Raw genomic sequence first — 26,730 nt, forward strand, 5'->3', positions numbered from 1 at the left:
AATCTTTCCTGCACCTAGACTAGACTTTGATGACGGGGTTCTGGAATTTGAACGATGCTGTAGTGGGATGAAACTTTTGTGGACCTTGGGAAGAGGTGATGATGGGCTGTAATGGATAGAATCCAAGAAGGCCTTCCATGATCCCCCCCTCCAGGTAGTCACACCCTTATCTAGTCCCGACATTACATATAGTACCAGGGCTGGTATGTAGCCAACAGAGTACAGCAGAAGTGATGATGTGTCTCTTCTGAGATTATATTATAAGTACGCTGTGCCTTCTGCCTTCTCTGTTTCTCTCTCTCTCTCTCCCCTCTCTCTCTCTCCCCTTCTCTCTTGGATTCCTCACTCTGGAGGAAGCTACTTCATGAGCAGCTCATGGCAAGCTTCTTGCCAAAAGCTATGTGAATGAGCATAGAAGTGTTTCCTCCAGCCCTATCAGCTCTTCAGGGATGGTAAGGACTAGGGCAATCAACAACTGGACTGCAGCCTCGTGAGAGAGCCTGTCCCAGAAGCACCCGGTCAAGTCGTACCCAGATTCCTCACCCTCAGAAATCGTGTCAGACAACAAGAGATTTTTTTGTTTTAAGATGCTAAATTTGGAGATAATTTGTTGCTTAGCAATAGATGACTAATATAGCATCTGAAAGCAAAAATCATTTGGTAGCTTTGGCATTAATATGTACTTTTTTAAAATGAAATACGAGAGGAGATTATAATGTTTTTAACCAATATTTCCATTTAATAACATAAGGTGGCATTCTTTCTGTGTCAATGAGGACATGATAGCACAATATTCTGATGCTTCTAGTTTTTCAGTTATTATAGACAGTGCCACAATGAACATTCTTAACACTCTGCCGTTTTTAGACTTTACACACTGCCCAACTGTTCTTTACAAATGTTGAACCAAAATGTGCTTCCCCAGGGTCCACGTTTCTCCACACTCATTTTTCTAACACTCTATTCCTCCAACTTTGTAACTTTTTATCTTCAGGATGTGGGAGTCTGTCAGCTTCTTTTCATATTTTTATTTTATTGACATTAGGTCCACTGTAATATACTTTTAGTTCTATTTTCAGCATGATATTAATGCTCTCTGGTGTTCATTAAATATTCAGAACTACTTTCTACTTATAGTTGTTTTCTGCCAGAGAATGAATTGTTCACAAGTGTTGATTTTCTGGTTTTGAGAAAAGAAAACCTTTATATACACAGGAGTGTGTTTTCTGAACATAAAAAAAAATTTAAGCAAGTGATGTGGCAAAGAAATGCAAGGGTTTTAGAATCAGACAATTATATGTACTCACTTCTGAATCTATAAATTTTGGATCGTAAGAGTAGTAGACACAGTACAAACTTGTTGCAAGGATGGTATACAATAGAATATGTAAAAAAAAAAAGCATTTTAAAAAATGATAAGCTTTGCACTCATGTTAATCATCTCAGTTACTACCATTAATGCAACCATTTTAACGGTCGATTCAATTCAGTATTCATTGAGCAATACGGTTTTCTAGGGCTGAGCAGGGAAGACCACAAAGATTATTAAGATATGCTCCTGCCTGGGTTAGCCCAGTTAGCCCAAGGCAAACTGAAATAAGTGCTAAATTATGACAAAACCTACAAGCTTAGAGGAAAGAATATTGACTTCTACATTTTAGTTGGTGTTTTGGCTCAGCTTTGTGTTCAGCTTGCTATGTTGGCCTGTGTCTTCCTCCATCAATTTGGTGTATCTTGAAATAAAATGATCTGTTCAGCATTTGAACATCTGACCCCAACAGTCTGGGCGATGGTCTCTGGACAGTGTCCAAAGGTGGGTGATTTCATCTCGAATGCCAGGATCTCATAAAAATAACTACGTGATTTGGTTCAGAATCTTTTAAACATGTAAAAACATGTGGGCTCCAGAAATCTGCTTTTCTTCTCAGTTTTTCAGTAATGCTCTTTAACTTTTCTCAAATGCCCGTTTTATTTTAAAGACACTTGGCCAGCCCTTCTCAGCACATTAGGGAGCCCATTTGTCTCTTGACCTGGAACGAGTGCTGAGGGCTGGTAGTTCGCAGTCAGAGTTGGAGAGTCAAGACCACTAGGTTCTCATGAGAGCATAGGGCTTTACTACCATCTGATAATGCCTTTTCCTCCTTGGTGTTGCCAGAATGTAACTCAAAATGGGGCCAGGAAATGTCCTTTGGTGTGCTGGTGGCTGTCGAGGGAGACAAGCTCCTTAGCTTCCCTCGGAAGTCCCGCCTCTCCAATTTTCCAAAATCATGTTGCAAACGTTGCTCATCAAGGTTGCTACACCCTTTCCCCATTAGTGGGAAGAAAAAATAAACCAATAAACAATGGCTTGTCACTTTGAGAGTACTCTATTAAGGACGTCTGTCATTTTATGGAGAAAAATCTATGGAAAAAAGTATAGACTTTCATTAATCAATATGTTTAACAAATGACTGTTTATTTTCAAATGTGTGTAACAAAAATTGGACAGGTAAAGAGATGGGAATATAAATGGGGTGAGAATAGTTCTAGTTAACCAGGAGTTGATTTGTGTTCTGTCTCTCATCACCTGTAATCTTCTTCCATCACGCTAGTGGTTCCCCCACTTCAGAGTGTGTAAGAAATACCAGGGTAAGAGTAATTTTGAAAATCTGATTCACGCTGCCCTCTGCCACACTGCAAGGCTAAGTGGAAAGGAAAAGGGAAGTGGTTTGCAAATGTACATCATGAATCATCCTCACAATCCAGGGGCAATAAACTAACTTGGAAACAACCCTCATAAGTTGTTTTTTTCTTGTTCAGAATATGAGATTTGGGTGGGGATGAATTGGTGGAGGCTGGAAATAAGATGATCAGAGATGTAACTTTCTAGAGCTTTCTGTTTAGAAAAATTCCTGTCACCTACAGTTTTTATTGTTGTGGTCAGTGGGCAACCTGACGACTTGTTTTTGTGTGTGTGACTTTAAAGCTCATAATTTAGATCTTTAAAACATAATAAAACCAAGTACTTCTGTAAAGGATGTCTTTCTAACAGATGATGCTAGCTGTTTAGTTGGTTATAGTTTTAGACTGACAGCCTCTTTCCTTGGGTCACTTGGTTGGGATTTGAAATCTTATCTGAGTCCTTGTCTGTGGAAAATGTGAGCTGTGTGGGCGATTGGGTGGCACACACATGGCACGTGCTGGAGGTGGGGCTGACAGAACCTTCATCAGTCGCGGGTCTTCAAGAGCTTTGGTCAGATGGTAGCTGGTACCCAGAGAGGAGCTGGGAAAAGCCATTGTCAATGGACGCAGAGAGAAAAGCTGGTGCTGGTTTGCTGGTACTTATCTGAGAGTTTGAGGGTGGGGACAGAGAACAGAGAGTAACGGCAGCTGGTTTGTATTTGCTACATTTTTTTAAAGCCGATACAGTGGCCTGAATAACAGATGTTTTACTAAAGATCTCTTGGCACAGAAATGCCAAGAGCTTTGTTCCAGAGACAGATCAGCAAAGACAGGAAACAGGATTAGAAATCAAATTTCCTGAGTTCGTAGTTTGCGTTGGTCTTGGTGCGTTTTCTTACTCCTATGGGCGAGTTGGGTTGGGAAAATGATCAGAAGACCAGGACAACCTGACGGGGAGGCCTTTGTACCTTCAGAGTGGGGGCACAGCCTAGGGAAAGGCCACCTTGTCCAAAAGTGAGGCCCTCTCTCTGCTGGCTGGTGCTTGAACTTCCTGTAATGGGGAACATGTTCCTGTTCATCAGTGAGAGATAAGGCTTAAACTCCTGAATCTCCAGAGAGAGGGGGAGGTGATTGGCTCCCACCTCGGAGGAAGCTATACTTGGTGGCTGAGGAAGGGGTTGATGGTGATCTGGAGAGACCCAGGAATGGACAGGCAGGAAGATCCGAGGCTGACTGTGCCCCCCTCCCAGGTATGTGGTGCTTCCAAGCCACAGCTTGGCACTTTCCCTTTGTTGCTGGTCATAGGAAATGTTTCTGTGTTGTGATGTTTTCCTCTTTCTTACTCCCTTCTCCACCTCATAGCAACCCAGTTAATACTAGGAGTTGCATTTTCTCTTTTTCCCTCATCTCTAACTTTCGCCATCTTTCTCTCATAGAGAGCACCCTAAATTCTCTCCCTAGGGAAACCTATTATAAGCAGGGAAGGGAAAGGGAAGAAGGAAGGGGAAGTGAAGAGAGGGGAAAGGAAAAGGAAGTTATTGTCCTGGTAAGTACACGGGGGGTGCTGTCATTTTCTTTGGCGTGTGAGAGCTGGAAGGGTCCTTTGGGGTCATCCAGTCATATCCACTCATTACAGATAGGCAACCTGAGGGTCAAGAAGGTTAGTGGTTTCTTCAAGGTAACACTATCACCAAGAGCAAGGATGAGACTGAGATTTGATTATGCAAATATCCTATTTTTCCTCAAACTTCCGCCCACTATTTTTAGTATCCATCTATTATCTTCCTGGAAATAATACTGTAGCACTTGCCTAGTGGGGATTTCCTATTTCCCTCATTCCTACTACATTTATTAATTAAAAGCAAGAGCTGTCCCTTCTCGTCCAATTACTTATATATCCAATTAATTATTAATTATGTCGGTGTGACTTTATAGATCTTTATTCTATATTTGGCTTGCAATACAATACTATCATCATTAATTTTCTTGCTCAAATTGCTCCAGCTTTCGCCATTGAGAGCTCCTTCAGATTAGCTGCTATGTCCCTTTGATACGCCCCCATTCTTTTTTTAGCACTTCCTTATTTTCTGACACCACAAAATGTTCCAGGCTCCTCTTGTATTTTCTCTGCCAGACCTGTGATCAACCATTTCTCTAAGGATCTCTGGTCCCGTTTTTTGGAGAATGGTATTTGAAAACCAGTATCTTGTTGCTGGGTGTGCTAAATGCTGCTGGGGTGTCACTGCTTCTAGGCCTGTTCTGAGCTAGGAAATACACGTTGTGTTTACTTGCTCACACATTCTCGCACCGATCTGTCTGTATATGTATTAGAAACCATGAGTTTATACTGATACCTCTGATTTCAATCCAAAACCACAAACCTTCCATCTTTCCATTTGTAACTTCTTCCTCTGAGGAAGTGAGAAACCTGGTTTTCATTGTCTACTATGTGTTCTCTTATTTCATCAGCCCTGGTATAAACATTAAGCAGTTTCAGAATTGCTAACCCTTACCTCCGTGAGAAACACATTTATGAACATGCAGTCTCTTTCTTTTTTCCTTCTCCACACCCTTCAGTGAAGTTCTGTTATTCATTTGCAACACAGGTTCATTTGTTACTGTTTTTATTCTACTTTGGGAGCCCGCTACATACTGGTTGATTTTAGTCCATTCATGTTTTGGCAATGTGAAACATTACTAAGTTTCTAGGACTCAAAACTGTGCAAAACTGTATACTCTTCTCCCCACATACCTCCTATAGGTGTCCAGTCTTTTTAGTTTTTGGCTTATCTTTCCTTTATTTCTTTCACACAAATAAGCAGAGACTTGTATTTTCTTATATTTTGTTCTCTCTTACACAAAAGATAGCATACTATAGATACTCTTCTGCAGTTTTTTTCCTCTTAACAGTGTCTTGGAAAACACTATATCAGTTCATAGAGATCTACCTCATTCTTTGTTTTTCAATAGCTTCAGTATAACACACTCTGTGGCTATACTGTAGCTTTCTCAGCCCCTCTCCAGTATATGGGCATTTAATTTTCCTCCCAATGTTTTTCAGTTAGAAATAATACTGCAATGAATAACCTCATGCATATGAATTTTAGTATTGTTAAGGTGCTTCTTCGGGGCAGATTTCTAGAAATGTGATTGCCGAGTCCAAAGGTAAGTGCATATGTAATTTGGTTAGTTATCACCAAATTCTCCTTCAGAAGGGTTGTACCAGTTTGCATTCCCCTTGAGCAATTTTTGTTTCTTCATAGCCTCGTCAACAGAATGTGTTCTCATACTTTTTTTTTTTATTTTTTTGCCAATCTGATATGTGAGAAATAGTATCACTATGTTGGTATAATTTACATTTCTCTAATTCCGGGTGAGTTTGAACAGTTTCTCATCTGTATGAGGGCCATTTTAACATTAATTTTCATGCATTGTCTATTCATCTCATTTTCCCATTTATCCACAGGGTTTTTGGTATTTTGCCCATCGATTTTTTTTTAAAGATTTTATTTTTCCTTTTTTCTCCCCAAAGCTCCCCAGTACATAGTTGTATATTTCTAGTTGTGGGTCCTTCTAGTTGTGGCATGTGAGATGCAGCCTCAGCATGGCTTGATCAGTGGTGCCATGTCCACACCCAGGATCAAAACTGGCAAAATCCTGGGCCGCCAAAGCAGAGCATGCGAACTTAACCACTCGGCAATGAGGCCAGCCTCCATCAATTTTTAAGAGTACTTTCTATATTAAGGATCCTTACCCTTTGTCATATTGCAAAATTTTTCTCCCAGTTTGTCACTTGTCCTTTGACTTTGCTCATGGTGATTTTTGGCCATGCAAAAAAAATTTTTAACTTCTGTGTAGTCAAATGTAGTAATTTTTTTTTTTATTGCCTCTGGATTTTAATTGACAGAAAGCCTTTTCCTACATTTAGGTAAAAGAGGAAGTTCACTTGGAAACCTTGATCGTAATGTCCTGAGTAGTCAGCAGATGGAGTTTGAGATTGTCAGAAAGACTGAGAATTGAAGGGGAAAGTCCAAAAAGAAGGAGGGGCCCACAGAGAGGGAAACTTCAAAATATGTGTATGACCCCCACTCAGGTGCTTAACTGATGTCTGAAATATGCATGGGTGGACAAGACTTCAAAGAGCTCAGGGATCTTTAATTTGGAAGGCTTAAAGAGCTGAGCAGAGAATTCAACTGTTGCCTACCACATCGAAAACAGAATTTGTAGTTTCAGTCCTGCTGAGTTAGAGGAGTATGAGCTTTCCATTGAACCCCAGAAAGGCAAAGCCTTAAGTATAAAACTATGTCCCAAGAAAAGGGATTTGCCCAAGCACCAAAGATAAAATTAAAAGAGACTAAAGGCAAAACCAAAATGATTCTTCCTCGTATAGCATAGGACCCAGTCTCCAAAAATTCAACTTTGTCTGCTAGTGATTTAACTGCATGTTGGAATAAACTCAACACTCTTTAGAACAAGATAACAGGATTCAGAATGAGTATTATTAATAGTGTCCAATATACAATAAAACATTACCAGATATGTGAACAAACAGGAACATGGAATCCATAATCAAGAGAAAAATCAGTCAATAGAAAAAGACCCCAAAAATGACCCAGATATTGAAATTAGAAACAAGGGCTTTTAAAAAAATATGATGAATTTATTAAAGGGTGGACAAGATGTAATAAATGAAAATTTCCGGAGACTTTTTGAAACTGTGAAAAAAAATAAACAGCCAAATGGGATAGAACTGAAAAATACAGTACTATAAATAAAAAATTAATTGGATAGTATTAACAACAGATTGGGCACAACAGAGGAAAGGGTTAGTGAACATGAAGACACATCAATAGAAATCATTTGAACTAATGCACAGAGAGAAAAAAGATTGATAAAATGAACGGAACCTCAGTGACCTGTGTGACAAGATCATACACTCCAATATACACATAATTGGAGTCTCCAAACAAGATGAGAGAGAATGGAATAGAAAAGGTATTAGCCAAATGTTGTGGGTTTTTTTGTTTTTTTGTTTTTTTTGCTGAGGAAGGTTCACCCTAAACTAACATCTGTCGCCAATCTTCCTCTTCTTTTCTTTTTTATGTGTACCACCACCACAGCATGGCCACTAGCAGATGAGTGGTGTAGGTCCATGCCCAATATCTGAACCCAGGCCACTGAAGTGGAGCGTACCAAACTTAACCACTACGCAACCAGGGCTGGCCCCTAAATGTTTTTTTAAATGACAGCACACAAATCGAGAGAATTCAGCAAGATTCAAGCAGAGAGGATTAAAAACAAACAAACATAAAAATAGGTCCACATGATAGTAAAACTGCTGAAAACTAAAAATAATAAATTATAAAAGTAGCCTGAGAAGAAAAAACATTAGAAGCAGAGAAGCAATGATAAGAATGATGGTTGAAACAGGAGCCAGAAAGACAATGGAAAAGATACTGTCTATCTAGAGTTCTAGATCCAGGAAAGATATGTACCAAAAATAAATTAAAGGCATTTTCACATAAATGAAAGCTGAGAGAATTTGTTGTCATCAGACCTGTATTACAAGAAATGTAAGGAACGTTCTTAAAGAGAAACAAAGTGAAAATACATGGAAATTCAAATCTAAAGAAGAACACTGAAAATGCAAAATGTGTAGGTAAATATTAATGATACTTTTCCTTCTTAAATTTTTTAGAATTCAATTGGCTGTTTAAAGCAAAAATAATTATAATTATTTAGGATTTTAATGTACATAAAATTAAAATATATGGCAATGAAACCACAAAAGATGGCATGTAGTCTACATGGAATTATACTGTTATAAGGTTCTTACGTTATACATGAAGTGTTATTAGCTAAAGGCAGACTGTTATAAGTAAAGGACATGTATTGTAATAGAGAAGGTAGACTGAGACAACAAGAGTAACCCTTAGCGAATCCAGAAGAAGGCAGGGAAGAAGGAACAAAAATTAAAGACCGGGAGACAGACTACAAGTAGCACTAATGTAGATTTGCACCAACACTACTGATAATTACACTAAGTGTGAATGGACTGAACATTCTAATTAAAAGGCAGATAATGTAATAGAGGGTTGAAAATAAGCAAGTCCCATCTACATGCTTTAAAGATAAAGACGCAGACAAAAAAAAAAGATATAGCATGCAACTAGAACCTAAGATAAGCTATATTAATCTCAGATAAATTGAACTTTAAGACAAGGGGTATTACCAAGGATAAAGAGGGTCATTTCATGATGATTGAAAGGATCAATCTGAAATTAATCATTTTCAGATTAAAAGAATAATCTGAAATAGGTAGGTCATAACAGTCACTTAAACATGAAGCAGAAACTGACAGAACCAAAGGGAGAAACAGACAAATCCAGTAATTGATGGAACGAGTAGACAAATTCAGTATGGCTAGAAAAATACGAACAACACTGTCATCCAGTTTGACCTATTTAGCACTAATAGACGTTTATTGAAAACTACACCTAGAACTACAGTGCTGTCCAAAAGATAAGTCTCAATAATTTTTTAAAAGATCGAAATAATGCTGAATATATTCCCTATCAAAAATGGAATTAAATTAGAGGCCAGTAACAAAAAGATATCTATAAAATCTCTCAAATATATGAATGTTAAGCAACACATTTTAAATAATTTGTTAATCAGAAGGAATCAAGGGAATTAGAAAATACTTCAAACCGAACGATAATAAAGACACGATTTATCAAATTTTGTGGGATGTAGTGAAAGGATTCCCTACAGGGAAATTTATAGCTTGGAATGCTTGTCTTGGAAAATAAAAGGTTTAAATAAATAAACTAAGCTTCCACATTAAGAAGCTATAAAAACAAGAGCAAAATAAGTAAAATAAAGGTAATAATAAAAGTTAGAGAGAAATCAATAAAGTAGGAAAGAAACTATAGAGAAAATCAGCAAACCTAAAAGTTTGTTCTTTGAAATGATTAATAAAACTGATCGGTTCCGAGTAAGATTGATCAAGAGAGAAAGAGATAAAGCACTAACTAACAATATCGTAAGATGAAAGAGAGAATGTCATAACACACAGCACAGACATTAAAAATACAAAAGGGAATATTATAAACAATTTTATGTGAATAAATTCAAGAACTGAGAACAAATTCCTGGAAAAACACAACTTCAAAGCCAAGAAAAAAAATAGAAGGTCTAAAAATATGTATTAAATGAATTTAATTTGTAATGGGAACATTCCACAAGGGAAGTTCCAGGTCCAGATGGTTTTTCTGTTGAGTCCTATCGAACATTTAAAGACAGAATAATGCTAGTCTTACACAAGACTCTTTCAACAAACCAGCACAAGGCTGATACCAAGAACCATAAGTATGTTACAAAGAAAAAATTATAAATCATTATTCTTCATGAATATAGGTAGAAATATAGAATAAAATAGTAATGATTGAATCCAACAATGTATAAAAAGAGGAAAATATATCACCAAGTGGTGTTTATTCCAGGACTGCAAAGTTAATTTAACATTTAAATATCAGTTAGTGAAATTTTCAATATTGACAAAATAAGGGAGAAAAATTTATGATTATATAATGCAGAAAAAAAGTTTTGACAACATATAACACCAGTTCATGGTAAAAAAAAAAAAAAAACAGTCTTAGCAAAGTAGGAATAGAAAATAATTGCTTCAACTTTGGAAGAGCACATCTACAGTAAACCTACAGTTAACATCACATCTGATGGAAAAATATCATTTACTTTCCTCCTTAAGATAAAGAACAAGATGAGAATGTCCACTTTCACTGCTTCTACTTGACATTACACTGGAGGTCCTAGCTGTGCAACAAGGCAGAAAAAGAGGAATAAATGACATCCAGATTGTAAAGGAAGAAATAAGCCTGTGTTAATTTGCAGATGAAATAATTGTTTACATAGAAAATATGAAAGACTTCACCAAGAAGGCCCCAAACACTACCAGAACTAATAAATCAATACAGAGTTGCAGGATACAAACTCAATATCCAAAATAAATTTTATTTTTATATACTATCAATAAACAATTGGAAAATAAAATGTAAAATTAAAACATTTACAATATCATTAAAGAGCATGAAGTTCTTAGGAATACATTTAACAATAAAAATTCAAACAATGCAAGATCTATACATTGAAAACTATAAAACGTTGCAGAAAGTAATTGAAGAAAACCTAAGTAAATGGAGAAGGATAGCTCGTTTGTGCATGGAAAAACTCAATATTGCTATGACGCTCATTTTCCACAGATTGGTCTGTAGATTCGACAAAATCTCAATGAAAATCTCAGCAGGAATTTTTGTAGAGACCCACAAGCTGATTTGACAATTCATGTGGAAATGCAAATGGCCTAAAATAGCCCAAACAACTATGAAAATAGTTGAAGAAATGTGGAGACCTTGCACTACCTGATTTCAGAGTTTCTGCTAATGCAATAATCCAGACAGTGTTGGGCTGTACACGGATAAACAGGTCAACGGAACATTATAGCGTTCACAGATTCACCCACACATATATGTCCATTTGATTTTTGACAGAAGTATGAAGGAAACTAAATGATGACAAGATAATTTTTTCAACAAATTAGGCAGGAAACAGCTAAATATCTGAATGGAAAAAAATGAACCTTGACTATTCCCCATATAGTACACAAAAATTAATTTGAGATTGAACATAGACTTAAAATGAAAGTGAAAACTATAAAACTTTCAGAAGAAAACATAGGAAAATATCTCTGTGGAGTTGAGGTAAACTAAGATATCTTAGAAAAAAACATAAAAAGCACTAACTATTAAATTAACCAATTGATTGGAGTTTTTGCAAAATTAAAAATTTTTTTTGTTCTCCAAAGACACCACTAAGAAAACAAAAAGGCAAACCATAACCTTGGAGAAATTATTCATAATACATGTGTCTGACAAAAGACTTTTATCCAGATGTATAAAGAACTCCTACGGCTCAATAATAAAAAGACACAACCCAAGAAAAATTGCGCAAAAGACTTGAAAAGACACTTCACAAAAGAAGATGAAAGAATGGTAGTGAGAACACGAAACTTTGCTCAATCTTATTAGTCATCAGCAGAATAGAAATGAAAACCACAAAGAAACACCACGACACACTCACCAAAGTGGGTTGAACTAAAACGATTGATGACACCCAACCTTGGTGAAAACTTTCATCATGAGAACTTTCTTCAGCGCTGCTGGTCGTGTAAAATGGTAATAACCACTCCGCGAAACAGTTTGGCAGCTCCTTATAAGGTTAAGTATATATCTACCCTATGGCCAGCAATTCTCTCCCTAGCTATTTACCGGAGAGAAATGAACACACGCTCACAAAAAGACTCATCCAAGGATGTTTACAGCAGCTTTATCAATAAGGACTCAAAACTGGAAACACCCAAATGTTCATCAGCATGAGACTGGATAAACCAATTATGGTATATTCATACAATGGACTTCTACCCAGCAACAAAAAAGGATAACCTATTGTTACATGCAACAGCATAAGTGAATTTTGTAGACGTTATGTTTACTGAAAGAAGCCTGACATAAAAGAGTTAATAATGTATGATTCCATTAATATGACATTCATTCAAGAAGGGTGAAATTAGCTGATGGTGGCGTGAGAATCAGATAATGGGAGAGTGTGATATTCACTGGGACGGAGTACAAAACAGGGTATGGAAAATTTATTTATCTTGGTCTGGGTGGTTACGGGGTGTATACACATGTAAAACATTTATGTAATATTGTAAACCAATGTGATCTCAATAAAAGTATAGCTATTCAAAACAAAGGCAAAAAAATCATTAAGCTGTAAACTTAAGATTTATGCATGTTATATATACATCTGACTGTATGTGTTTTATACCTCAATTACAACATTTAAAGGTATACATTAAACAGTGCTCTGCAGCATTTAGACAGGCTGTGTGCATTTACAGGCGCGTGGTCATCTTCATATATAAAATTGGAGACTTAGAAATTTCCAATGAGACACCTCACCTGCTGAATCTTGATACACTAATTTGGGAAAAGAGGAAATAACCAATGACAACAACATTCACCCAGTGTCAATTCTGTGCTAGACACTTCTCAATGGCACACCGAAACACAGTGGTGGGTGCACATGCCAGCCAGCAGCGTGGAATCCAGAGAGCGTGGTGACGGATGATGGGTGGTCCAGGCCAGTGGCCAGGATCACAGGAGGCTGGCAAGAGGCAAGCTGTCGAGGGCTGGTCTTGAAGGCAGGCAGATACACCCCTAGAGATTCTGAACCTTCTTTACAGAGATCTTGACAACTGGGAGGCTGGAGCACCGGAAGCAGGCCCTGGCCAAAGTGATGACGGAGGCCCAGTCATGGACAGCTTGGCAAGTCACCCAGACAGCACAAGGGGGCAAGACAGAGCTTAGTTTCAGAGACAGGCAAATCTGTGGGGACATGTGCCAACTTTGGGCTCATGATTGAAGAGCATATCATAGAAATGACGTTTTTCTAGTTTATGGCACATAATTACTGGTGAGTTTGACTTGGGGTGTGTGACTGAATATTGAACAACAGGCTCTTTTCCTTTCTCTCTCTCTCTCTTTCTCTTTCTTTTTTTTCCTTTTTGTCTCTGCTGGGTTTTTTTCATCCTTTATTGAGATATAATTAACATATAACATTGTGTAGGCTTAAGATGTAATTCTCTCTCTCTGTTTTTTTTTTTTTTGCTGAGGAAGACTCGCCCTGAGATAACATCTGTGCCAATCTTCCTCTATTTTTTTGTATGTGGGCACCTCCACAGTGTGATTGGTGAGTGGAGTACATCCACATGCGGGATCTGAACCCATGAACCCAGGCTACCGAAGCTGAGTACAAGGAACTTTACTTGGCCACAGGGCGGGACCAATGTACCCTTTTAACCAACATGTCCTCATTTCCTCAACCCCCAACTCCTGGCAGCCACCATTCTACTCTCTGTTCTGTGACTTTGGTTTTTTTAGGTTCTACATATAAATGAGATCGTACATGATTTGTCTTTCTATGTCTGATTTATTTTATTAACATGATGCCTATCCATGTTGTTGCAAATGGCAGGATTTCTTTCTTTCTCATGGCTGAATAATATTCCCTTGTCTATATATGCACATTTTCTTTATCCATTCATCCATTGGTAGACACTTAGGTTGTTTCCAAATTTTGGCTAGTGTGAATAATGCTGCAATGGACATAGGAGTACAAATATCTCTTCAAGATAGTGATTTTGTTTCCTTCACATAAATACCCAGAAGCAGGATTGCTGGATCGTATGATAGTTGCATTTTTAATTTTTTGAGGAACCTCCATACTTTTTTCCATAGTGGCTACACCAATTTACATTCTCATCAACAGTGCACAAGGGTTCCCTTTTCCCCACACTTATTGTCTCTTGTCTTTTTGATAATAGCCATTTTAACAGATGTGAGATGATATCTCATTGTGGTTTTGACTTGCATTTCCCCATTGATTAGTGATGTTGAGCATCTTTTCATATGCCTTTTGGCTATTTGTATGTCTTCTTTAGAAAAATTCCTATTCCAGTCATCTGCCTATTTTTAAAATTGGATTATTTGTTTTTTTTACTACTGAGTTTCTTATATGTTTTGGATAATAACCCCTTATCACATAGATGGTTTGCAAATATTTTCTCCCATTCCATAAGTTGCCTTTTCACTTTGTTGATTGTTTATTTTGCTGTACAGAAGCTTTTTTGTTTGATGTAGTCCCATTTGTTTGTTTTTGCTTTTATTGCTTCTGCTTTTGGTGTCAAAATCAAAAAGATCAGCACCAAGACCAATGTCAAAGAGCTTTTTCCCTATACTTCTTCTAGGAGTTTTATGGTTTCAGTCTAATACTTCAGTCTTGAATCCATTTTTAGTTAATTTTTATGAGTGGTGTAAGATAGGAGCCCAATTTTATTCTTCTGCATGTGGTTATCTGGTTTTCTCAGCTCCATTTATTGAAGAGACTATCCTTTCCCCATTGAGTATTCTTGGCTCCCTTGTCAAATAGTAGTTGGCCATACATGTGGCGGTTTATTTCTGGACTCTTGATTCTGTTCCATTGGTCTGTGTGTCCTTTTTTATGCCGGTACCACATTGTTTTGATTATTAAGGCTTTGTAAGGTAGTTTGAAATCAGGAAGTGTGATGTCTCCAGCATTATTCTTTCTCAGGATTGCTTTGGCTATTCAGTGTCTTTAATGGTTCCATATAAATTTTAGGATTGTTTTTTCTATCTCTTGGGGAAATTCCACTAAAATTTTCACAGCGATTGCATTGAATCTATAGATTGCTTTGGGTAGTATGTACATTTTAACGGTATTAATTCTTCTAATCCATGAACATGGGATACCTTTCCATTTATTTGTGTCTTCTTCAGTTTCTTTCATCACTGTCTTATAGTTTTCATATACAGATCTTTCAGCTCCTTAGTTAAATTTGTTCCTAAGTATTTTATTGGTTTTTTGATGCTGTTGTAAGTGGGATTGTTTTTATTTCTTTTTCAGATATTTCATTGTTGGTGTATAGAAACGCAACTGATTTCTGTATTTTAATTTTTTATCCTGCAACTTTACTGAATTTATTCATCAATTCTAAGAGTTTTTTGGTGGAGTCTTTAGAGTTTTCTATATACGAGATCATATCATCTGCAAATAGAGGCAATTTTCCTTCTTCCTTTCCAATTTGGATGGCTTTTATTTCTTTTTCTTGCCTAATTGTTTTGACTAGGTCTTCCAGTACCTTGTTGAATAGAAGTGGTGAGAGAGGGCACCCTTGTCTTGTTCCCAACCTTAGAGGAAAAGCTCATAACCTTTCACTGTTGAGTATGATGTTAGCTGTGGGCTTGAATGGCAGTTTCTTGAAGTCCTGTGATTAGGGAGTAGACTTGTCCTGGGGCTTGATGCTACTAGAGATGGTAGTATTGGGGTAAACAGGAATGAGCCTATTGTTCTATTTCATTCTGCCCTTCCACAAGGCCAGTGGGTAGACCCTCACAGTCATCTGGGATCAAGGACATTTGTTAAGTTTCTTCTGTAATGAGGGGCAGCCTAGGGCCCAGGCTTTGCTATACAGCCAACCATCTGATTGAAGGACTGAGGAAAGGGAAACGATAAAGTTGTCAGGTCGCAAGGGCCTCCATCAGGATGAGGCACTTGGGACCAGGCACATAGATGGTATATGACTTTAGGACACAGCATAATGCAAAGGAGAGAGTCAGATACATCCCTGTAAAGGGCTTAACACCTCCCAGCCTGGCGTCTCCACTGATGCAGTACTAAGTCCAGCCTGTCCGCCTCCAGCTTAGCAGCCTGGCAGTGGGGACTAACAGACACTTACTGAGTTAGAATTTCATGTGGCAGCTCTTGGTGACCGGCTGCCCTTCCTTCCCTGCTCACCAGCACCTCAGGCTGTTCACATAGGCTGTTTCATTGTTGTTGCTTGTTAATCCCTGGTGCTATTTCACCCCTTACTCACAAGTATCTCAAACCCCTCTCCCCTCCAAGCACATAGAAGGTCACACAGGTTGTCCTGATGTTCTGAAATCTGTGCCTTGTTAGAATTTGTAAAAGGTTAGCCAAAAATATCAGCCTTCTAGTGACAGTGAAATAAAAATGCTTCATTGGAGCTTCAGATATGTATTTAAATAAACAATGAAGGAAACAAAAAGAATACTTGTAAACATTTTTATTTCTACTGAACAGTTCCTTGTTTGAAAGATGTTGCCCCCCAGTGACATAGGGCACCCGTCACTATGCAAGTTCTGGTGCTGTGACGATGACTTAGACGTGATGGCTGTCCTCCATGCACACTCAGACTCGGAGGGATGGGGGGCAATAATATGGGTCAAGGAGGAAGTGCCATGGGAGGGGTCTAGAGCAGAGGGAGGGCGGCCCCTTTCTGTGGGTTGGCCAGCAGCATTTGAATGGAGCTGAGACTTGCATGATAAACAGCAGAGCCTGCCCTTTCACACCAGCCCCAGGCAGAGGTGGGCAGGACCTTCGAGGCAAGTCATGGGATACTAGCCTGCAACTGACATGTTCAGCCTGAGCCTCAAGCCAGTCAACATCCCCGGTCCTGGGCTAAAAGGGCTGGCAAGAGGGTGACTGTGGTGGCCGGTGGGTCCTCACTGTGGTGAGCCTTGTGCACCCTGCATGCAAGGCTGAGAAGCTTTCACTTCCCTGCAGGGGACAGGGCTGTGGCCTGAGCACGTTGGCATCAGAAAGATCATTCTGGAGTCAGTACTGGGAGGGTGACCCTTTGGAAGCTCACAGCAACCATCGCACTGGAAGACCTAGGATCCAGATGGAGCTGTGGGGCAGGGGCAGTGAGCAGGAGGGCCCATTGGTGAGACTTGGGACAGTTTGAGGGGAGAAAGTGGAGGTGGAGTCAAGAGCGGCTCAGGGCTCCGCTCACACACTGGGAAGGTAGGATGCCGTTAGTGGAGATGGAAACGCAGAGCCCTAAGCAGTTCCAAACAGCAGTGGGTTCCATGATTCCCATCCCGATCTCCTGTTCGCTGGATTACCTCCAAATCCCCGATGGGGTGGGTTTTCTGCCTCTTGTACCCGTTGCTTTTCACCCACAGCCCCAGGAATGCCTCCTCCAGCTGTCTCGTGGGCCAGGCACCAGCTGAGCTGCTGCAGAGATTCAGGAAACTAGGATCTTGAGCCTAATTTCTTTCACATATTAAATGTGCATTATTCTGCCTTATGTCAGCTTTAAGCAGTCACCAAGGGCAGTCAGGTTCCATAATGTAGTCTTCAGCTAAATGCAAAGATCGTTATTATTGAAACAAGATCTTTCTAGCTGACAGTACTCCAAATGCATGCTTTGGTGCCTGTAAAATCTATTTAAGGCCTCCTGATTTCCCCCTTCTCTTCCTCCGTCCACTGGAACGGTTAGAAGGAGCTTTTAAAATGAGGAAGCTGTTAAGAAATGGAGCAGGTATCAGGCATTTGTTTATTTACATATCTGTTGAAAATTATCAAGATCGGTTTCAGGAGCATAGAGTCCAAATGGACGCTAAATGACCGAAGAGAACGTGTCATCCAACAGTCATTTTCTATTCTGAAAGGCTAAGTAATGAAAAGCAGACTCTTAATTTGACATGAAAGAGGAAAAGGAGGAGAAATTAGGAAGCAATATATTCAATTTTAGGAGCCCTTTTCCAAGACCCTATTGATTTCGTGTTCCGACAATTTCAGTTACTCGTTAGTAGGGAAAAGATTCAGAAACAGATCAGATCAAAGAGGGGCTGCCCTTCCATCCCGACACTCTCCTGTGTGTGACAGAAGTAGTCAGGACTTCATGAGGAATGGACTCCATCTTTGGGGTCTGATCGTAATGCCAGGCCCCAGACCAGAGGATGGTGGAGGACAGTGCATGTGAGAGAAGAGGCCCCAGAGACCCAGCAGACCCCATAAGTGCCATGCAGAGAGAGGCTGACCAGGAGCCCCCTGCATTCCTTTGCATACATCCCTCTCTAGTGAATTCCCTCTCATTATTTCACTGCCCCTTGAATCCAGTTTCTTTTCCACTCCATCCCCATGAGTCCACTTCCACTCTCACCACCCGTCTGTGCGAGGTGGTTCCTTCGTGCGGTCATTGTCCTGCCGACTGCTGGGAGCTGAGCTGGTCGGGCGGTGCTTACGCTTCAGTGTGGCAAGACCTTCATTGGAAGGATGTGCCCACTCCGTGGGAGCCCAGACGAGGGCGCCTGGACCGCATGGGGGAGGGAGGAGCTGTCAGGAGGCTCCTGAAACCAGGAGGAGGCAGAGGGCAGAGGTGGGGTGGAGAGGCGCAGGGCTGGTGGAGAGAACTGCACGTGCAGAAATCTGAAGAGGGAGGGGGTGTGTTCTGGGCCTGGACATGGTTCAGGGTAGAGGGGTGCTGTGTGTGTGTGTCCACACGCCTGCCTGTCTTTGCACCTTTATTGAGACCTGCACCCTGCACCATTGGGGAAGATGGTATGCCTGCTGCTGTGGACCAGGCTGTCTGTAGCGGAGGCCTCTCTTAAACAGGGATGTCTGCACTAATAGAGCTGTGCGGAACAAGTACTGGGGACTGGGGAGGCGAAGCCAGCAGGAGCTGCCCTGGCAGATCGAGCTCTCTGGGGCTAGACACCGCTCTGTTCCACTGTGTGATGTAGGGACCATAACCGGACTTTCTGAAACTCACGGTGAAATCAGAGTGTCTTCCTTCCACAGGGACAGGCACTGCAGGGCACGTGCATGCACTCAGGAGGTCCTAGTCGCTGGACCCCTTCACCTTGTAATGCCGTTCATCATTTTTATGTTGTGTTTCTCCAGGAAAATGTGCTGTGAATATCAGCCTTGCACCCCAGGGGTTATCTCCTCGGACAAGGGCGGTTCCATCCACTCCGCCCTGAAGGGCTGCCACCTGCCACCTTCTGAGGGAAGGAGAGATTCTGGCACAGGGCGCCTGGGCAGAGCCGGGGACCAGCAAGGGTCTTGGGCTGGGGGTGGAGGTGGTAGACAAAGGGCCCTAAACTCAGACCCAGGCTCTGAGACCACGTACGAACTCCACAGCCGGCCTTCCCTTCAGGCCCCAAAGCCAGGACACAGCCCTCTCTGGGGCATTTTGAGCATATTTACTTCTCTTTCTCATAGGAAGCAAGCTGGAACAGTGGATATAAGGGTGTCCTTCTGTGTCCTCTCTTCCAGGATGTCGCAGGATGTTGACTGAGATTTGTTTAGCTGGCTGTCTGGAATTACAGCTCAGGTTCAGAGGGCAAAGACACAAAGAAGCCCATATTCCCAGTTCCAAAAGCCACCAGTGACCTGCCAGCTGCTGGACCCAGCCACCCTGCTTTCTGCAAGACACTAGCAGAGGACTGACCAGCACCCTCCCGTCAGTGCAGGAAGAGGGCAGTGGCTTTTGGAGAGGGCAGAGTGCAGGAAGAGAGGCTGCTGGTGGCAGGAGGGGTCCTCTTCCCAAAGCGAAGCAGAGGAAACCAAGTTAAATGGGGAAAAAATCTAAAGAGAAAGGACAAAATAATTTGGTGTGCAAACGTATAAGAGTGAAAGAGGAGGCAGTTGAATTAGCCCAGGAAAAAAGACAGAAAGAAAATCACAGGGGAAAAAGGACAGAAAAACAGAAATAGAAGCATGAAAGGAACAGAAAAAGAAGTCTAGAAAAGCAAAAGAAAAACTCCAGAAAAGTAGAAAAATACATAAAGATTCAAAATGTAGAAGAGTGAAAAGTGGCTGAGTAAAAGCTAGGAAAAAAGAGAGATGGTAAGAAGAACTTATAGACAGAGAGAAAGAGAGAGAACCATAGAAAGATTTTTTAAAAAGAAGGATTTAAAAAATACAAGAAGGCAGAAAATATATAAAGACCACACACACAGAAAGACAAGACAGCAAGTCACACAGGAGGAAAGACAGGAAGGCAGAGATGTGGGCTGAGCAGGTGAGGAATGGCCTGTTCTGGCCCTGGCCCAGGGCGGAGGGCCATCAGTTCTGTGAGAAAGCCCTGAGGAAGCAAGGGAACCTGGAGGGGCTGTGGGGACTCTGGAGAAAGATGGCCTTGTGCTCTGCCCACACCAACAGTGCAGTCCCAGAGAGATGCGCACGAGACCCAGAGAGACCCCCAGCTCCCCGAGCCTGGGCTGATCTACAGCAGAGGGGAGGGGGGGCCAGGGGCGCATCTGCTGGAGCAGGGCCAAGCCTGGGGAAGCCAGACCACAGGCTTCGCCTACTGCAAAGAAGTAGAATTAGAAAAGGAAGGAGGAGAGAGAAAAAGACTCTGCGGCCTGGGATGATCCAACTTGCAATATTTCCATTGCTTTACAGGTGGTTGGTTATCTGCCAGGCAGGTACAGGGCTGATTCCCTCCTGAACACCGGACCCACGAGCCTAGGGGATGGGCGGCTGCGGGCAGTGGGAGAAGCTGTCCTGAGGGGAAAAGAGGAGAGTGAGGAACAATCATTGTTTGACCTACTTTTACTTCTCTACACAAAATTTTAAAATAACTTCATGTCGTATTATACTCCGTATTTGATGGGCATAATTGAAGACCCACGGCCCCTAGCATGTGTCATGGAATCTGATGTCCAAGCTCAGCGAGGTTCTTTCACCCTCTAAGCGTGCCTTGGTCAGGACTGGACTCTCTCCTTCTGCTCCTGCCCTCTGTCCAAGTGACATTAGAAGGGACAGGGCAGATTTAAGAGCGAGCACAGAAAACTAATTCAAAGGACACAGCAAATGGATTTGGGGCTGAGTAGAAAGGGAAGAGTTTTTTAAATGCTGCCAAGACAGGAGCTTAGAGTGTAGAAAGTGCCATGTCTCCATGACAGAGGCAGGACCTCAACTCTTGCTCTCCTCCCCCTCTACCCTCCTGTTGTGCATTGAGTTGCGTCCTCCAGAAAGATATGTTCAAGTCCTAACCCCCGGTACCCGTGACTGTGATGTTATTTGGAAATAGGGTCTTTGCAGATGTGATCAACTGAAGATGAGGTGGTACTGGAGTGGGGTGGACCCTAATCCAACATCACTGATGTCCTTGTAAGAAGAGGAGAGACACAGAGACAGAGGCAGAAGAGAATGCTCTGTGAAGATGCAGGTAGATGTTTAGGTGTTTTAGTGATGCATCTGCAAGCCAAGGAATGCCAACGATTCTGGCAACCACCAGAAGCTGGAAGAGGCAAGGAAGGGTCAGCCCCTAGGACCTTTGGAGGGAGCATGGTCCTGCCAAGACATGACATCTAGCCTCTGGAACTGTGAGAGTACACGTTTCTGTTGTGTTATGTCACCAAGATTGTGGTAATTTGTTACTGCAGCCCTGGGTGAATAGTATAACTCCTTAGTATGCAGCTTTTAACTATTCCTGCACTCACGAGGTGGCTAAGTTCCCAGCAGGGAGAAGGGAAAAGGACAAAGAGCAAAGGGCACATGCCAGCTCAGGGTATCATTTTTTGTCAGGAAAACCATAGCTTTCACAGAAGCACACCTGGCAAACATATGCCTACTCTCATTGGCCATGCGGCTGGCATAGCTAACCCTAGCTGCAAAGGAGTCTGGGGAGCTAAGCATTTTTTTAAATCAGCTTTTGTTATGTGCGCACACACACACACACATATATACATACACATATACATATAGATGTGTGTGTATACATAGTCATCCCTTGGATCCACAGGGGCTTGGTTCCAGGACCCCCCCAGATACCAAAATCCACGGATGGTCAAGTCCCTTATATAAAATGACATAGTATTTGCATATAATCTATGCACTTCCTCCCATATACTGTAAATCATCTCTAGATTACTTATAATACTTAATACAATGTATATAGTTGTTATAGTATATTGTTTAGAGAATAATGACAGGGAAAAAATCTGTTCATATTCACTAGAGATGCAACCATCATAGGCCTTTCAATCCACAGTTGGTTGACTCCATGGATGTGGGACCCATGGAGAGGGAGGGCTGACTGTCTGTGTGTGTATGTATATATATATGAATTATATATATTAAAGTTTATAGGTATTAAAATTCACCAATTTCAAGTGTACAATCAGTGAGTTTTGACAAATGCAGTTGGTCCTATAATCTCCACCACAATCTAGGTATAGAACATTTCCGTAACCCCGAAAAGTTCCTTCATGCCTCTTTGCTGTCAGTCCCCTCCCCTGACTCTGACTCCTGAAAAGCACCGATTTTTCTTTTGCTATAGGTTTGCCTTTTTTTATAGTTTAATATAAATGAAATATCATAGTATATGGTCTTTTGTATCCAGCTTCTGTCACTTGACAAAATGCTTTAGCGATCCGTCCAAGTTGTCACATGTGTCAGTAGTTCCTTGCTTTTTATTGTGGAGTAGTATTCCTTTGTATGGATGTACTGTAATTTGTTTATCCATGAACCAGTTGGTGGACATATGGATCAATTCCAGTTTGGGCCATTATGAATAAAACTCCTATGAACATTCTGATACAAGGCTTTGCATGGACGTGTTTTTGTTTGTCTTGTGTAAATATCTAGGAATGGAATAGCTGGGTTCTAGGGTAAGTATATGTTTAACTTTATGAGAAACCGCCAAACTGTCTTCCAAAGTGGTGGTACCGTTTTGCATTCCCACCAGGAATGACTTCTGGTTGGCCCACATCCTCGCCAATACTTGGTATTTCCTGTCTTGCTCATTTTATCCATCCTAGTGGATGTGCAGTGGTATCTCAGTATAGTGTTAATTTGCGTTTCTCAATTCTTTTTCAGATGTTTATTTGCCATTTGTTCATCTTCTTTGGTGAAGTGTCTGTTCAAATTTTTTGCCCATTTGTTAAACTGGATTTTGTTTTCTTCTATTGAGTTGTGAGATGTCTTTATAAATTCTGTATGTACATTCTTTATTATATACATGATTTGCAAATATTTTCTCCTAATCCATTATCTGCCTTTTCATTTTCTTAACAGTATCTTTATAGAGCAGAATTTTAATTTTGGAGAAATTCAACCCTTTTGTGTCTTATCTCACAAAATCTTTGCCTGACCCAACATCTCTAAGATTGTCTCCCATGGTTTCTTCTAGAAGGTTTGTAGATTTAGCTCTTATATTTAGGTTTATGATCCACTTTGAGTTAATTTTTGTGTATGGTGTGCTGTAAGGGTTGAGGTTCTTTTATTTATTTATCTGTTTTTGCATGTGGATTTTCAGTTGTCCTAGCACCATTTGTTGAAAAGACTGTTTTTTTCCTCCAATGACCATGGTACCTTTGTTGAAAATCAGTTGACCATACATGTGTGGCTCTATTTTCGGACTCTATTTTTTCCATTCATCTGTAGTTTTATCCTTATTCCAATACCACGCTATTGTGTTTACTACAGCTTTATAGTAAGTCTTGAAATCAGTTAATGTGGATCCTCCAACTTTTTTTTCTCACAATCATTCTGACTGTTCCAGGTCCTTTGTATTTCCACGTAAGTTTTATGATCGGCTTGTCAGTTTCTACAAATAAAGTCTGCTGGGATTTTTGACTGGCATGGTGTTGATTCCATAGATCAATGTGAGAAGAAGTGACATCTTAGCAATAGAAAGTTCTCTGACCTGTGAACACAGGATAGCTCTCCCTTTGGGTGCTCCTTTTAAATTTCCTTCTGCAATGTTTTTTAGTTTTTGTGTACAGATATTGCACATTTTTTGTAAAATGTATCTGTAAGCATTTCACTTTTTTGATGCTATTGCAGTGGCATTTTTATTTCAAGTTCCAGTTGTTCATTGCTAGAATATAGAAATAGAATTGCATTTCGTATATCAAAAATCTTGTATCCTGTGAATTTGCTTAAATTCACTTATTAGTTCTGGTAGCTTTATTATATATCCTTTAGGATTTTCTACATAGAAAATCATGTCTTTTTGGATGAAGACAGTTTTCCTTATTCCTTTTCAGTCTCTACACCTTTAAATTCTTTTTCTTGCCTTATTGCCCTGGCTGGAACCTACAGCGCAATGTTGAATAGAAATGGTGATAACAGACATCCTTGTCTTCTTCCCGATCCTAGGGGGAAAACGCCCAGTCTTTTACTATTAAATGTGATGTCAGCTGAGGTTTTTTAATAGATCCTCTGTAGGGAGGTAAGTATTTTTAACTGCCTATAATGCTGTCCAAAGCTATTTGGGGTTTTTCTAGAAAAGAAGAAGGGGGAGTGGATATGGGCATCCACTCAAAGGGAGGCCAACAAGGGTTTCTTTATGAATTCAGCTCTGTCTCAGTTGTGTGAATGATTTATTAGGAAATAAGCACTTGTCATTAGAGACTTTAAGTGTGGGGCGTGGTTCACATTAAACATGACCACATGTGACAGTGCATCTTTATAAACTGTGTCTTTGGGAGGGGCAGGTGTTGCTAACCAACTAACCCCCCATTAGTCCATTGGGAAGCAATGTAGCTTGTAGTTAGGAACATGGGCTCAGAATCTGGGATGCCCAGTCCGAACCCAGCTCTGCAGCCTTGGTCAAGTTCCTCAACCTTTCTGTGTCACACTTTTCTACCTGCAAAATGAACATATCAAAAGATATCAATAATGCCTACCTCCGGGGCTTCTGAAGACTACGTGAGCAAACGCAATAAAGGGTTTAAAGCAGTGTTTGTAATCTGGTGCATTTTAAGAAGGATTTCATTTGCATAAGGCTAATTGACACACATGTTTTCAGTAGCAGGTTTACTGCTTGAAGTAAAGAACAACCATACCATTTAAAAAATCCTCTCTCCTGAAACGTCATTTGAAGGTTTGTAAGGTGAGAGGGTTAGATATTTGATTTCTGTCATTATCTAATTGTTTGGGTAATAAGAACACTTTAAAATCCCGCATGTCGAATAGGCAATGCTCAGCTGGGTTGCAATGGTGGGCAGCGATCCTAGGGAGTTGATGTTGAGTCTGCATGTGGATGCTGAACCAGAGTGTGACCTATGATCTGCTCATTTTGATTACTTGACAGTGGGATGGAATGCGACCCCGCAACACTGCTCCTGGGCCACCCCACCGGGACGTGTACCACTGTGCAGCCCACAGTTGGCTTCGTCCTATTATTTCCTGCCAATAAACTCTAATTCAAGGGGACACAGGCTTCTCATCAGTCGCTTTCCTGGACATCTGCCCTAGTGAAGCTGCCTTTCTGTCAACATGTCCCAAGTCCTCGGTGCCATCCTTTGGTGGGGAGTGAGTCCGGCCAGCCTTCCCGCCTGGGGAGTGGGGGTGAGGGGACACTTGCCAGCAGGGATGACGTTACACTGAGCCTGCTCCAGCGAGCAGGTCCTGCAGCAGCACTGGGATGTTGACATATAAGGAAAAGCACTTAGGAGCTGGCGGGCAGCCTTCAAGGGGTCTTTCCCTTGCTTTTTCCTCTTGCCTCATGCTTTTTGAGGGGCGCAGTCACAGCAAGTTTTGCACAGGGCCCTCTGAGAGGTTTTCCCATCTGAGGTCCCTTCCTCAGGCACGGTTCTACATTGTGCAGCCAATTGTCTGTCCCTGGTTCTCTCTAGTCAGGGCAGTGAAAGATTTATCTGCACACTGGGTTTTTAAAAAATTTAAAAGTGCCCTTGATTCTCTTTGGACACATCTGCACAATATTTTATCCTGCCTCTCTCCCTCCCATGTAATGGTAGGGGACAGCTAATACATGTTTAGGAGAGCCTGTCCTCCGGGCCCTGGTGTGGATTTCCCGGCGTTGTCTCTACAGTGATGGGTAGGGTTTGGGGACCAGAGTATTTGGCCAGCTCTTGTCCTCGCCTCTCCTGAAGACATTCTGCAGGCTGTCCTTTGAGAGTTTCATATCTCCACCTGACCTTTTCAGTGGTAATTGTGACACCAATGCAGAGAGATATTGATTCAGGGCGCAACATAGATGTTATCCTCTCCCTCGACTGTCATGCGACACCTGGTTAGGTGGGGACTCCGAGGCACGGGTGACATGGTCCTCCAAACTGTGCCTGCTACCACAGGTAATCATGCTCAATTCTACATGGGCATAGGCTTGCTGCAACCCTGTTTTTCCATTGGAGCACAAAGCACTCTGTTCCAAAGGGATTTTACAAAGTGGAGGCCTTCAGGCCCTGCGGGAACTGGAGAACCGTGGGAGGGAGATTACCCTCCAACCACAGCGCGCAGGCTGTGAGTTTAAAACCAAGAGAAGCAGAGACACGGAGTCGAACTTTCTATTTGAGTGTTATTTCTTTGAGCAAAGAAAATTGCTAAAAGTTTAAATATCAAACCGTTAGGCATTCGAAACAAAGAAAGGTAAGAAGATACAAAGAAAAGTCAGAAGTGCTGAATTTAACACTCTTCTCGGGTCAGATAAGAATCTGCCTTTGGCTCCACCCCCATCACTGTAACTGCCGGCTTCGTGATTCGGCATCTTTCTCTTCTCCGTGCTTTTTCTTCATTCTTATTTTATTCCTGTGATATTTCCTCACTCCCCTCCAACTAAAAAACAAAACAAAGCAAAAAAATTCCCTTCATTAGAGTGATGGAAAGATGTTGTACACAGAA

General features: G+C 41.0%; 1 protein-coding gene across 15 annotated transcripts in view; it reads left to right on the forward strand.

Moving 5' to 3' along the window:
* Nucleotides 1-26,730, forward strand: part of ACOXL (acyl-CoA oxidase like) — a 360,428-nt gene that overhangs the window by 254,205 nt on the left and 79,493 nt on the right. The gene's annotated exons all lie outside the window — the stretch shown is intronic.

The sequence above is a fragment of the Equus caballus genome, chromosome 15 (genome assembly GCF_041296265.1).
Source record: "Equus caballus isolate H_3958 breed thoroughbred chromosome 15, TB-T2T, whole genome shotgun sequence".
NCBI lineage: Eukaryota > Metazoa > Chordata > Mammalia > Perissodactyla > Equidae > Equus > Equus caballus.